Source organism: Lontra canadensis, unplaced genomic scaffold (assembly GCF_010015895.1).
Source record: "Lontra canadensis isolate GAN:19392208 unplaced genomic scaffold, GSC_riverotter_1.0 scaffold1, whole genome shotgun sequence".
NCBI lineage: Eukaryota > Metazoa > Chordata > Mammalia > Carnivora > Mustelidae > Lontra > Lontra canadensis.
Genome location: NW_022630995.1, coordinates 2,553,771 through 2,569,207, shown reverse-complemented (window position 1 = coordinate 2,569,207; position 15,437 = coordinate 2,553,771). Strand labels below are relative to the sequence as shown.

General features: G+C 37.6%; 1 protein-coding gene across 1 annotated transcript in view; it reads left to right on the top strand.

Annotated features, from left to right (window-relative positions):
- The window catches only part of CFAP299 (cilia and flagella associated protein 299), a 604,562-nt gene that overhangs the window by 220,539 nt on the left and 368,586 nt on the right, over nucleotides 1-15,437 (top strand). The gene's annotated exons all lie outside the window — the stretch shown is intronic.

The window sequence follows — 15,437 nt, the reverse complement described above, 5'->3', positions numbered from 1 at the left end:
AGAGCCTGAGTTTCCTACACATGATATAATCATTTTCATATAGCTGAGATACTTCTAGAATAAAATTTTATAATGTTTAAGGCACAATAAGCTAATACATAGTAGATGTTTAATAAAATATAAGGAATATTTGTTTTGTGAAAAAAAAGTAAGTAATATGTGTTCTGTTATTTCAGGTTCCCTAGAAGTAGAGCCTAAGGTAGAGATTTTAGTGGAAGTTGTTTGGTGAGAAAGTTCTCTCATGTGAAACCGGTTAAGGGCACGAGGGAAGCATGATAGTACGGAAGAGAAACGTAGGCAGAGACGTGATTTCAGTGGAAATCTAGCTCCATTCTGATCACGCAGGGATCTCTGGCTCTCGAATTGTATCAGAGGTTTTTTTGCCTTGAGGCAAGGGGGGGTGTGTTTTATGCACAGTCTCCTTCCCCTTTCCTGTCTCTGTCAACTAATCATCAGCTGCAACAAGGGTTGGGGGAGGAGGGAGTAAAGTGACTCAGGTCAGCCAAGGGCAGTCCTTGTTGAGGAGAGAACAGGTGTGAACCATTAGCCATTAACACCTGCAGCATCTGGTGCGGGGTGGGGGTGGGGTACAAGTCTGGGAAAGGGGATCTAGGAGGGACACTGCCCACATGCAGTGCAGATGAAAAAGTTTGATTTTAGACATTTTTGAAAGAAAAGAATGCTACTTCTCCAATAAGTAACTATATATGCCAAAAAAATATTTTCATTTAAGGTATTTAAATTTATCAATCATTTTTTATAAAGGTTTAATTACTTCTTTAGTGTCCTGTTTCTAAAATGAGAATGGTATTTTTGAATTAAAATAAAATGTATTTTACTGCAAAGGCATCTTTGTTTATAAATAATGACAAGTCCAAACATGTTTTTCAGGTCCAGAAATTTTGCATATATACTAAGCTTTCCTACTTAAATCTTACACTCACTCGTACACGTTCCCATACATAACAGGTGCTGTTCTGAAGGACTGGCAGAATGAAGCTGGCAAATCTACTTGTGATTCAGGAAACAGCATCGTGTCAGAATGCGTTCACGGAAGATGTGTTTGTGAATATAATAATTGTGGTCATGGGAGCAGAGATATATTTTATTACTTTCTAGATACTAAGCATTTTTTTTTTTTTTTTTTTTAAGATTTTATTTATCTACCTGACAGACAGAGATCACAAGTAGGCAGAGAGGCAGGCAGAGAGAGAGGAGGAAGCAGGCTCTCCACTGAGCAGAGAGCCCGATGTGGGACTCGATCCTAGGACCCTGAGATCATGACCTGAGCTGAACGCAGAGGCTTAACCCACTGAGCCACCCATGTGCCCCGACACTAAGCATTTTCAAATGTCGTGCAGTTTTTTAAATTTTTAAATTTTATTTTTTTTAAAATATTTTATTTGACAGAGAGAAATTACAACTAGGCAGAGAGGCAGGCTCCCTGTGGAGCAGAGAGCCCGATGCGGGGCTTGATCCCAGGACCCTGAGATCCTGACCTGAGCCAAGTGCAGAGGCTTAACCCACTGAGCCACCCAGGCGCCCCGAATTTAGCGCAGTTTTTAAAGTTTTTAATTGAATTCCAGGTAGTTAACATACACTGTAGTATTAGTTTCAGGTGTACAATGTAGTGAATCAGCACATCCATACATTACCCTGTGCTCATCCCACTAAGTGCCCTCCTTAATCCCCATCACCTCTTTAACCCGTTCCCCATCTCCCACCTTCCTTCTGGTAACCATCAGTTTGTTCTCTGTGTTAAGAGTCTTTTCTTGGGGGGTACCTGGGTGCCTCAGTGGGTTGATCCTCTGCCTTCGGCTTGGGTCATGATCTCAGGGTCCTGGGATCGAGCCCCACATCAGGCTCTCTGCTCAGTGGGGAGCCTGCTTTTCCCTCTCTCTCTGCCTGCCTCTCTGCCTACTTGTGATCTGTCTGTCAAATAAATAAATAAAATCTTCAAAAAAAAAAGTCTTTTCTTGCTTTGCCTCCCTCTCTCTCACTCTCTTTTTTTCCTCTTTATTCATTTGTTTGGCTTCTTAAGTTCCACATATGAGTGAAATCATATGGCTTTTGCCTCTTTGAATGTTATTGGTTGCTTATGGAATAGGAAAAAGAAGAAAATAGATGTAAGTCACTAAAATTTGAAAGATGAACTGTTTGGTCACATTATGGCATTATTATATTCCCGAAGGTCTGTGCAAACAGGTGATGACCTTGGCTATTTATCTGATGGTGAAATGTAGTAGGATTGTTTAGACATTAATAGGGTATGAATAACCTAAGAATGCATTGTTTCTATTCATAAACAAAAATAAGGGTAAAAATGGTAAAAAGGCCTGCTGATTTATTCACAGTAAATGCTCCAATAAGGCTTATGTGAACTTCTAAGTCCGCATTCCTTTAACTGCCAATCTAAAATCCACAAAGTACTGTGGGGCGCCTGGGTGTCTCAGGGGTTGAACTGGGAGGGGAAACCTGTACTGTAAGCTGGCCGACCAAACCAGCAAGGGAATTCCAGTCCCTGTCTCAAAGCCCTCTGGGTTCTTTCCTACCCCGTTTCCCGCGCGCACCAGAAGTACCAAGTATGCACAAGTAGAAGAGTGTCAATCCCTCCTGCTTGTGCTCGGGGCTCAGACCTCTGGAGGACAACCTCCTCTGAGCCCATCCGTGTCAAATAAACCCCGGATCCTCCAGAGTCGCCGAGTGCCTCTTGGTTCTTCCGCCGGGATCCCGTCCAGGTTCCCCAACAAAACAGGTGCCCTGGGCTCAGGCCACCATCCGAGGGCCCCGGGATAGGCTCTGGCCCGCAGCAAGCTCCGGGCTCAGCAGGGAGTGAGTCTACTTCTCCCTCTGCCCCTCACTCTGCTTGCTCGCTCTCACTCGCTCTCTCTCGCTCTCTCGTTCTCTCTCAAAGAATAAAAAAATAAAATTCGCAAAGTTCGGAAAACCAAAAGATTTTTTTTAGCGTTTGAAAAAGGGCAATTTCCCAGTGAAACCTGATCTGAAATGAGACTATTTATAAATCTTATCTCATTTAGTGTCGCTGTCCCTTTGGCTCATTGCCAAAAAATTAATGTGTTTGGTTACTAGATGCTGTCCTAGGCTTACTTGCGAATGTTGATTTATATATGTATACCTACTGTGTTACCTTACCAAAATAAAAGTATTCTGAATTTTAGCTCCAGAGTTTCTAGCTCCAGAGTTTTCAGATAAAGGATTATGAATACATATATGAAGTATTAATTATGGCACAATCAGTTATGTAAGAAAACAAAACCTTAATGATTTAATATAATAAAAATTTAATGCTTTCTCACTTTAGCTTGTCTGTCCATGTTAAACTCACACTAGAGCTCTTTCTGTTTTATGTACTTACTCAAGGACCTATATGGTAGATAATCTTAAGATAATACTTCATCACATAGCTTCTGAAAATGCCCCGGATATTGAGAATCACTCGAGGAAGAGAGAAAAGAGAACTGCTGAGAGATTCTTTGTAGGCCAGGACTGGAAATCTGGCTTATAGTACTCTGTCCAGGGCCAGTTCATATGGTCACACTTACATGGGAAGACTGGGAAAACAGTTGTGCCGAGTGCAAAGGGAAAGCAGGTGTGACTGGTGAACACTGGCCATTGTACCTGCCACATGTGTGTATGTGCACATGATATCATCGCTATGTCATAGTCACAAAGCAAAGGATTTAGTTACAGAAAAATTATCTCATAAGTAAGGCCATTAGTAATCTTTAGTAAGTGAACATGTTCTAACTTCTAAAAAAAAATGGGAAAACTGCAAAAAAAAGTAATGGTGTGAATAACTAGTCTTACCATGTAACAACGTACATTAAAAAGCCATCGTTGTTAGTATGGTACTGGAGCATGAACAGACAATTGCTCAACTGTACTAGTATCAGATAAATGAAAATTAAAATGACTTATATTTTGCATATACAAGATCAGAAAAAAATAAAGTGACGGATCTTGCCAAATGCAGTGAGGTTGTGAAGAAGTGAGAAATCATGTTCATGATTCAACGTTCAGTACATTCTTAGGCACAGTTCAGAGAGCAGTTTAATGAAGTCTGGTAAAGAGAAAGGTGTGCATAATGTTTAAGCTAGTACATTCCTGTCTGAGAGAAGCTGTCCATCCTATGTGTAACAAGGTAGTTACAAGTATGTGCGCTGGAGCATTACTTAGAATATAGCAAAATAACTTAAATGTTCATAAACATGAGAACAAGCTGTGGCTCATTTGTAGATGATTTGTAGATGAACAGCATACGGCAATCCATGTGACAAACAAACTAGGTGTATCCTGTATTATCAGTGTGGATCATCTTACAAAGATCATGTTAAATTAAAAGGAAAAAAGGACTGTAGGACCATTCCAATAATTTTTTTGTTTTTCTCAGAGTCCAGTTTTTGGTTTACAGCGAGGAAATCTTTTTTTTTTTAATTTTTATTGTATTATGTTAGTCATCATACAGTATATCATTAGTTTTTGATGTAGTGTTCCAAGGTTCATTGTTTGTGTACAATACCCAGTGCTCCATGCAATCCGTGCCCTCCTTAATACCCATCACCAGGCTCACCCATCCCCCACCCCTCCCCTCGAAAACCCTCAGTTTGTTTCTCAGAGTCCACAGTCTCTCATGGTTCATCTCCCCCTCCAATTTCCCCCAACTCCCTTCTCCTCTCCTTCTCCCAATGTCCTCAATGCTATTCCTTATGCTCCACAAGTAAGTGAAACCATATGATAATTGACTCTCTCTGCTTGACTTATTTCACTCAGCATAAACTCTTCCAGTCCCGTCCATGTTGCTACAAAAGTTGGGGATTCATCCTTTCTGATGGAGGCCTCATACTCCATTGTCTATATGGACCACCTCTTCCTTATCCATTCGTCCATTGAAGAGCATCTCAGCTCCTTCCACAGTCTGGCTATTGTGGCTATTGCTGCTATGAACATTGAGGTACATATCACCCTTTTTGCTACATCTGTATGTTTGCGATAAATAACCAGTAGTACAGCAAGGGAATCTTACCTACAACCTTAAAATTAGTAAGGTTTATCTCTAATGCAGAGAGGGTAATCATTCAGCAGAATCCTTTTGTGAGAACAATTGCTTCCAGTTCCATCCAGAACAGACCACAGAAAGCATTGATTGAATTAGGGCCTATAAATTCATGCTTCGTCTAAATCCACATCTGTATACTTTATTTTCACACAGCAACTTAAAGGTCAGCCAAGAACTGTTGAAAAATTCCTACAAATTTTGGAGAAAATCCAAGTACAGTGGGTCCAATAAAGTATAAAATTGTGGGATATGCTGATTGTGGTAATTACATAAGGGCTTTAACTTTTCGAATGTTTCATGTTAATGAAATTTAAAAAATTACTACTCCAGATAACTGGAGTTATCTCATGTTAATGAAATTAAGTGAAATGTTATCTCATGTTAAATGAAATTAAAAAATCTGCTACTCCAGATAACTGGAACATTTACAGATTGTTGTGGATTTAGACATGTGTAATAGTGACTGTGTGTATTCATCAGAGTATTTGATCTTTGAGGCAACATAATAGTAATATTTTTTTCTTCAACTGCATAAATTTTAAGAAAAAACTTCTGGCTGCCTAATGTTAACAAACACAATGACTTTCAAATTGTGAATGATACAAAACAAGCAATGGGAAAAGAAAGGTTCTAAATACATGAAATATTTTATTAGAAATGAAAGGATTAAATAGATTTTCTGTCAACAAATAGCTTCACCTCCTCAAACTACCAGTGGTCCTCCCTCATCAGGAAGATTCTAGTGAAAATGAGCTGTCAGAGGAGATGTTGGCTGCGCTGTAATAAATAACAGAGCTGAGCTCCAGAGCAATAAGGAGACTGTAGCTATGATTACTCTTTATGAACATTATTGCTCAATCTAATTTGCAAAACGTGATGGTGAAGTTGGCAGAAATTTGTAATAACTAACGTTCTAATTTAATGTTTGTATTATTAGGAAAAAATTATATTGCATCATATTCAAAGGATTTTTCTTTTGATTTCCCAACTGAATATTTAGTACTTCAAGAGGTTGGTATGTATGATCTCAGCAAGGTTTTGATCACAAACAAAAATTTAGCAATCATGTTGATTTCTCTTTTTCTCTTTAACTCCAGTGTGCCATGAATTAATTAAGTGATTTTGACAGCCAAGCTTTGGAAACAGTATTCTGTTTAGATGCCATAGTGGAAAGGAAATGCAGTTGAGCCTTCCCATTTTTGTCTCCCACGCCCGAGTCCTAGGGGAACAGTATATTTTACAGCTGGGACTTAACAGTTTGTGTTCTTTTTTTTTTTTTTAATTTCAATTTTTCATTTAAGTTCTGGTTAGTTAACATATATGGTAAAATTTCTTTCAGGTGTAGCATTTAGTGGTTTATCACATGATATAACACTCAGTGCACATCACAACAAATGCCCTCCTTAATACCCATCACATGTTTAGACCATCCCCCGCCCACCTTCCTCCATCAAGTGTTGTGTTCCTATAGATGAAAAAAACTGTGTATGTTGGCAGGTGCTTTTCATTGGACCAATTCAACATATCTGACCATTGCTGGTCTCTATTTTTACTAATCCTGGGGAGAGAGGTTTAAGGGGAGGGAGTAGATTTGAACCAATGTCTTCATTATAGTCAAGTTAGCAAGAATACCTGCTTGATTTGGCATAAGGGCCAAATACATTTGTATTCTGCCTTGGTTCTTGAGAGATGGAGGGAAATCTCAGATGGGTCAGTTTATCTTTCACTCATTTTTTTCAAAATCTGTTCCTCTTCGTATTTAATCAACTTTAGCAGTGTTAACAATTTTAATTAAGATAGTTGTCTTTTGTTGAATGCCCACTTTGTGGTGTTACTTATAACTTGTCATGTTACTTGGCATAAAGTTATTCATAGCATTCCTTTATCATTGTAATGTCTGTAGGATCTATAGTGATACCCACTTTCATTCCTGATATTGGTGATTTCTTTTTATTATTTTTTTTAAGTTAACATATAATGTATTATATGTTTCAGGGGTACAGGTCTGTGATTCATCACTTTTACATAATTCACAGTGCTCACCATAGCTTATACCTTCCGCAGTGTCTGTCACCCAGCCAGCCCATCCTTCCCAACCCCCTCTACTCCAGTAACCATCAGTTTGTTTCCTGAGATAAAGAATCTTTTATGGTTTGACTCCCTCTCTAGTTTCATCCCATTTCATTTTTTTCTTCTCTTCCCCCATGATCTTCTGCCTTGTTTCTTAAATTCCACATATCAGTGAGATCATATGATAATTTTCTTTCTCTGATTGACTTATTTCACTTAGCATAATACCCTCTAGTTCCATCCATGTTGTTGCAAATGGCAAGATTTCATTTTTTGATGGCTGCATAATATTCCATTGTATCTATCTGCCTATCTATCTGTATCATTCCTGATATTGGTGATTTCTATCATCTCTTTTTTCCTGAGCTGTCTGGCCTAGGTTGATCAATTTTATTGATCTTCTCATAGAACCAGCTGTTAGCTTCATTGATCTTTTCTATTGATTTTGTGTTGTTTATATCATTGATATTTGCTGTTTATTATTTCTTTTCTTCTCACTTTGGGTTTAATTTGCTCTTGTTTCTTAAGATGAAAGTTTAGTTTTTTTATTTGAGACTTATTTTCTAACATCGATGTTTTAGAGCTATACTCTTCCTCTAAACACTGTTTTATTCCACCAGATGTTTTGGTATGTCATTTTTTCATTTTCATGCAATTTATTTTTTATACAGTACAGATTACTTTCTGATTTCCCTTTTGATTTCTTTTTGACCCATGAATTATCTAAAATTTGTTAGTTTTCAAATAGTTGGATATTTTCTAGTTCCTAAGATTGCCTCAGTCTCTGAGATTAATTTATTAATTTTGATTACCCATCCCTCTTACTCCCTTTCTGTCATGGTCTTATCATTTGAGATGAACAAGCTGAACAGATATTTCACTGTTAGCTGATGTGCTTTCCCCCGAGGATTGTGTTCTTAAGTGATTTCTGAGGGGACCAGAATTTTTTGTTTTGTTTTGTTGGTTAATTTTCTGTTTCCTAAATTATTTCTGTGTCTTCCAGGGTAAATCTTTTTTTGTATGTATTTGTTGCAAGATTTTTCTCAAATGTCTAATGATCCTTGGTTATTCATTCATATTTAAGAAAAAGGGAAGGTATGGGGCGCCTGGGGGGCTCAGTGGGTTAAGCCTCTGCCTTCGGCTCGGGTCATGATCCCGGGGTCCTGGGATCGAGCCCCACATCGGGCTCTCTGCTCAGCGGGGAGCCTGCTTCCTCCTCTCTCTCTGCCTGCCTCTGCCTACTTGTGATCTCTCTCTGTCTGTCAAATAAATAAATAAAATCTTAAAAAAAAAAAGGGAAGATAAAAGTTGACTGTGAGCTCTGATGGGCTTTTCATTAACCTTTCTATGACTTGTCAGGAAACAGAGACCTTCTTAAATGAAGAAGACTTTGCTATGTGACACCAAGTACGTACTCTCATTCTCTTCAGGGGTTTAGTTTCTCTAGGTAGTAATCTTTAATCTTTTGTCTAGCTGCTTGAGGGGTATGGCTTTTGGGCTATTGATTAATTCTATTCATGCAGGTGAAGTGTGTGTTTGATTGACCTTCTTGGCCCTACCTCTCACTCCTTGACTTCTCTGCAACTGCAGTTTCTCAGAGCTGAGCTTCTCCAGGGATTAACTGGATTTAAGTTGATTTTCTTCTTGTTTGCAGTACTTTTCCTGGTCCTTGCCTCCCTTCTTCTTTTCTTCCTCCATGAATAAGCTCACCTATGCCGCATCTTTTTTTGTTAATAATGCTAGGTATATATTTTTTAATTTTTAGAGGACTTATTTATTTTTTAGAGAGAGCTGTGGTGGGGAAGCAGAGGGAGAGGGAGAAAGAGAGTCTTAGTCAGACTCCACGTTCAGTTTGAGCCCAAGGCAGGATTTGATCTCATGACACGTGAGATCATGACCTGAGCTGACCGAAATCGAGAGTCAGATGCTTAACTGACTGAGCTACCCAGGTGTCCCAATGATGCTAGGTATATTTTAATTCTCAATAATTACAGATCTTTATTGTTTAATTTTTTTAAGATTTTACTTATTTGACAGAGAGATCACAAGTAGGCAGAGAGGCAGGCAGAGAGAGAGGAGGAAGCAGGCTCCCCGCTGAGCAGAGAGCCCCATCGCAAGGCAGGATCCCAAGACGCTGAGGTCATGACCTGAGCTGAAGACAGAGGCTTTAATCCACTGAGCTACCCAGGCGCCCCCAGATCTTTATTTTTTTTAAAGCAGAATTATGTCACTATATTCTTATTACCAAGAATCTAATGTTTGATGTAAGCATAATATGTTCATGTGTATGTGCAGTTTATATGTATGTATATAAAAAGTTTGTTATTTATTAATGCCATTTTTGGTAAAGCAGATTTTTTTCCATATTTTAAAGATTTTTTAGGAAAAACAGGAGAAGTAACATGTGTACCCAGTAATAATAGGAACCCTTTGGGCACTATATTTGGTAGGGTTGTCTAATATTTTATATGTATTTGTTGCTTGGCAATAGATGCTACTTGATAAGCCAGTACTAAGGTGAGTTTTGGATGCAAATCCTTTTTGTACTTTATTGGATTGGGATAAAGACTGATCAAATAAAATGACCTGTCAAGAATTTGAAACTAGTATGTCAAAATGAATATAAAATTCAATAAAGTGCTGTTGTTTGGGGGGATTTCTGTAGACCTAAGATACGAAACTGTCATTAAACGGATAATGCATGCCACTTTGGCATCTGTAATCAGGTATGAAATAGTTAAGTTATCTACTAGTGGAAATTATGCACATATTTTCTTGTGTGTTTTCTGAGATGACGGAGTTCTCCAAGATTCTTGGAAAAATATTTGGGGAGGAAGAACATCGAGTTCCAAAATACTTTCTCCTTTGGGGGAAGTGGAGTTGGCAGGGTGTGAACTCTGTTAGCACTCTATCTGGCCCCCGGGGAGGGTGCCCATCACACTTGCAGGTCTTTGTGTGATTCACCTGGATGAAATAGAATTGAGAAAATAAAAGATCTCATTTAAAAATAAATCTCATTTTGTATTATTATGTTTTTAGAGTCAAGAGAGGGAGAGAGGGAGTGAAGATGGAAAGGAAGGAGGGACAAGTACAGTTGACACCAATTACATCATGAACCATACCGTCTTATAATTGAAGAGAGCAGAGTTTATCTTGTTTAGCCTCTTTTCCAACTGGGAATTCCTTTTTCAGCTCTCTGGCGAATAACCATGCAGCCTCTGTTAAAATAGTTTAAATGTTTTCAGTGATAGGTAGCTCATTTCTTTGTAGGCTATTTCTATTTCAGAGATTTCTGATAATTGACTGTACTGGGGAAAAGCTGCCTTCTTCCACTAATTCATCCTCTGGAGCAATATAAAATAATGCTGCTGCCACTCTGTGATTTTTGAAGATAGCTTTCATTTTTTCCTTTTAAATTTTCTGGGTGTTTTGAAGTTAACTATTCAAAATTTTTCAATCGGTATGTAAGCTTTCATATTCTGAATGTCTTTTTGATACTCCCCAATTTTCAATATCCCTTAAAACTTTGTAAAATCAAAGGATAGTATACAAAGAAAAATACACAACTCATAAGTGAGCAGCCTCATAAATTACCATAAAGTGAACAAACCATTTGATCAATACTTCCAAATTGTAAAGAAAGAATATCATAGATAATCAAATAAGCCATGTTCCTGACCATCTAGTCACTACTTTCTTACTCTTAAACATAATCACTATTCTAACACCATAGAATAGTTTTGTCACTTTTGAAATTTGATATAAATAAAACCATATTGTCTGACTTCTTTAATGCAATATTTTGTTTTAAGAGTCACTCATATTATTGTGTGTATTGTGGTAAATATTATTGCATTTCTGAGGTTTTTCCATTGATGATAACACAATTTATTTTTCAGTTTTACTATTTATGGAGAGTGGATTGTTTATAGTTTTGGGCTGCTCTGAATAATGGTGCTGTGAACATTCTCATACGTGTCCTTATTTGGATATATACATGATTTTCCATTGGATATGTAGTTACAAGTAAAATTGTTAGGTCATAGTATATGTTTATGTTCAATGTTAGTAGATAATGCCACTTTCCAAAGTAAATTGAGCAACTTATAATTCCAGTAACCATGTATGAGAGCCCCTATTGCTTCATAGTCTCATTAACATTTGGTATTTGAATTTTTGTTTTTAGATATTTTAGTGTGTGATATTATCTCATTGTGCCTTAAATTTGCATATCTCTGATTACTGATGAGGTCTTCACATGTTCACTGGTCATTTAGATATCCTCTTTTGAGAAATGACTATCGAAGACTTTTGTCCATTTTTTTTTTTACCGAGTTTTTACCTTTTTAAAATTAAGGTGTTTTCCATACATTCAGGATTAAAACTGTAAATATGTGTTAGGAATATTTTCTCTAGCTCTACTTTGACTTGATCTACTAAGGGAAGTTCCTAATTTTAATGTGGTACAATTTATTAGGTTTTTTTTTTTTTCCTTTATAGGTAGGGCTTTTTCTACGCTGTTTAACATATCCTTGCTGTTGGTCCACCTGGGTGGTTCAGTCAATTAAGCATCTCCCTTGGCTCAGGTCCTGGGATCGAGTCCCAGATTGGGCTCCATGCTCAGTGGGGAGCCTGCTTCTCCTCTGCCTTTGCTGCTCCCCCTGCTTGTGCTCTCTGTCTCTGTCTCTCTGACACATAAGTAAAATACTTAAAAAATATATTAAAAAAACTTTGCTGTTCCATTTAGATCACAAATACATACTCTTATGCTAACTTCTAGAAATTCTATTGTTTTATTATTTATATTTAGATGATTTTTTTTACCTACAATTATTTTTGTGTGTATGTGGTGTGAAGTAGAAATGAAATTCCATTGAGACACTTACTGCACATCCTAGCAAAGATGTTAAGTAGGCATGGATATAAAAATTTGGACTTCAGAGTGGGAGTGTAAATCAAAGCTGAGATTTGGGGAGTGTTGAGTGTACAGATGGTCCTTAAAGCTATGAGATTGGATACTGTTGCTGAATAAGTGAGCATAGGTTGAGAAGAACCTGAGGAGGGAGCCCACGGGCACTCCACTATGGGACCCCAAACCAGACTCATTGCTTTGCTATATGACAGTGTAGATAGAGTACAGTATACTAATACAGACCAGAGTGTACTCTAGATTCCTGTCATCTATGTTCTACCTGTAGTAGTGCATCCCATGATTGCACTGGCTTATGCCACAGTCAAGTCAGAATATAAATTAAATGTTACGGTGAACCGGAACATCATATTTTTAGTATGAATCATTATTAAGCCAAGCCCTTCATTCCGCACTAAAGGAATTGGTTAGTTTGCTAGTAAAAGCAGCAATTTACATTTTTTCTTCAACATTCTGTGACATTTATGTTCCTCAGATCATTTGTCCTAGCTTCTCCCAATATTTTGGAATCTTAAATTATTAATTCAATATGTTTGCTGTCTCTCTGTTGCATTCAACGTTTGTGGGTTTGATAAACAAGTGACAGCAAATTCTGAATAGTATAGGACCACATCCAGAAGTCTTTGATGGGTGTGGTAGAGACCTTCCTCCTTCAGCTGACATCACTCCCAATTCCCAACTTTGTTTGAGAAAAGCTATTTAATTATATCTAACCTTCAGTCACCCAGGTCATATTTCCTGTTTTCCTAGGAGTAAATCTTGAAAAAAAGACATCTTTCTTTGAATTCTCACTTCGTACAGTCTTGAGGGGGGCACCTGATCCTGGACTCTTGCCCTCAATCTTGTCAGAAGAAATTACTTCCAATGTCCATTTATTTCACTTATTCAAAAAGGACTTTCCACAAAATGGTATGATGCATGCCCAAATGTCATATTTGGCCTCTAGCCAAGCTCAACTGTGTGAAAGCATAAACTTCATGCACAGTAGTTTTTGTTTAGTGAAACTGAGAAAGGAAAGAATCTCTGAAGTATATGTTCATTTCCGCTGCGACATTTACAAAGCGCTTATTTTATACAATGCACTGGTTTAGACGTTATGAAGGGCATAAAGTGAGTCATGGGTTCCAGCCACCTTATATCTGATCTCTAGGTCTGTCCCTTACATTGCTGCTGAATCCACATCTCTATAATCTCCATTTCCTTAATAACTTTTTCCCAAATCATATCCTGTGATTTTACGGTTTAAGACACCCCCCCATAAATTGTTGCAAGTTGCTTTTCTAAGTTCTTCACTACCAGTGAGTGACGGTATGTGGCTTTTTACAATCACGTGCCTAACGTTCATGTCCTGTGAACCACCTTTGATTCTGTGCTGTTGTAGGTAGAATTGGTAATGAGAGGTAAGAACACTGGGTCTCTTAGAGGGTAAGCCATAGAGTTAGTGGCCCAGAGGGGTCTAGGAAATAAATTCCCTTATCTCCGGTCCTGTTTTCTTTCACAGTCCAGAAACTGTGACTTTAAAATTACAGAGGTATTGAATTTAAGGACCCCTGTTAACAATGCATACAGACTCAAAACTCTCTTAGGTGCTCCTCATGATCGCGTTATTATGAATTTCATACAGAATGAGGTACTGCTGCTCCTGATCTTGCAAGCTGCTACTGCTACACTCCCAGGAAGTCTTTGAGGTCTGACACTCGTGTTTAGGTTGTAAGGGATCGTTTATTCCTGAAGCATTTACAGTAGTGCTCTTATGAGGCGTACGACCCGATCATAATACGTGCCTTTAGCAATGAAGGAATGAACGTTGTTGACTATCAGTAGGAAACTTGGATGTTATACACTTGCAATTGGGATACAAAACAAAACAAAAAGCTAAAGATTACCAGATCTCAAAGGGAAAAATTAGTAATCCATGAATAATAAACAGAGAAAATATTTTCGAAAGGCAGGGTGTCAAATACCTCTGAGATTAGTTTAACGTATGTGATCTGCACTTATATATAGCAGATTACCTAAATTCAGACTGACCTTGGCCACTGTGGAGGGTAATATTTTTGAAAGAATGAGCTGTATTAAAAAGTTTCTGCAATATATTAGGCACAAATATGCTTTCCTTCCACGTTAGGCATGCAGAACTTTTTCCCACCTGTTTGTTTTTCCTTAAACAAACATATTATCTGATATAACTAGTCCAAAGAAAATTTTCTCTTCCTCTACATGAATGAACTCCCCTCTTACCCTTTTGCTAAGTCCTGGAGCTCTGGTGTAGTTCTTATCTTACATCCGTGTCACTTCTTGGAATTGCTTCAATAGCATATTGCCCTGAATTATTTTCAAACATTTAATCACCTTCAGTTTAAGTCCGTTTTCTCCTTTGACAGTGTAAATTATTTTCCAAATACAGGGTATGATAATACAGAGTAGACTCCCTGTGCTATCAGGAGGTTTGAAATGAGAAATGAACTTGTCTCAAAGTCCTTATAGCCGTAGAACATGGCAAAATTAACAATGTTTCATCAAGTCCCTGCTGTGGTTTTCACACCAGTTGTTGCATATTGTGGTTGTCTTTTCACCACTGAAAAATTCCATTTTTAAAGTGGAAATCTCCCAAAGAATTGGTTCTGGGTATCCAAAATATACGGAGGAGGTATCTAATAAATTTAGATTTAATCTGTGGTGAAGATAGTAGGCTCTGGAGTGAGATTTTTAGATTCATACTTGAGCTCTGATATTTACTAGTTGGAGCACTTTGGGAAAATAGTACGCACTTTCTGAACCTCAGTTTCCCAGGCTGTGGAATGAGGCTGACAATGGCTCCCACTCGTTGACTTATGGAATGCTTTAAATGAGATGGAGTATATGACGTGTTTACTATGCTGTCTGTACTTAGTGAGTGCATAATAAATATTAATCATTCCAAGATTTACACATGAGATGGTTATAGAAAGTTGCAACATTTTCAGATGGCTGATGAGAAGAACCAGTAGGAGAAACTTAAAATGGTCTATTATTTTTAGTGTACATATGATAAAATTGAGACTCAAAGAGGTGAAGCTTATTATAACCATCTCACTTATCTAAATAATGTAACATATGTAAATCATAAATCAATGTAAGCTTCTAACCTCAGCATTTTCTCATATGGCATTATTTAATGTGGAAAATTTGTGCTATTATGATTTATTTTTGCCTAAATTTTAACTTTACCTAGTTTGGATAGTTACTAAAATTTTTCATTTGATGAATTTTTCATGATAGGAAACATACCATGTTTTGTGCATTTGAAGTGTAAGTGGTGTGAATAAATAATAAATAATGTTGGCATTTGAGGACATCATGTATGACTTCTCTGTTCCT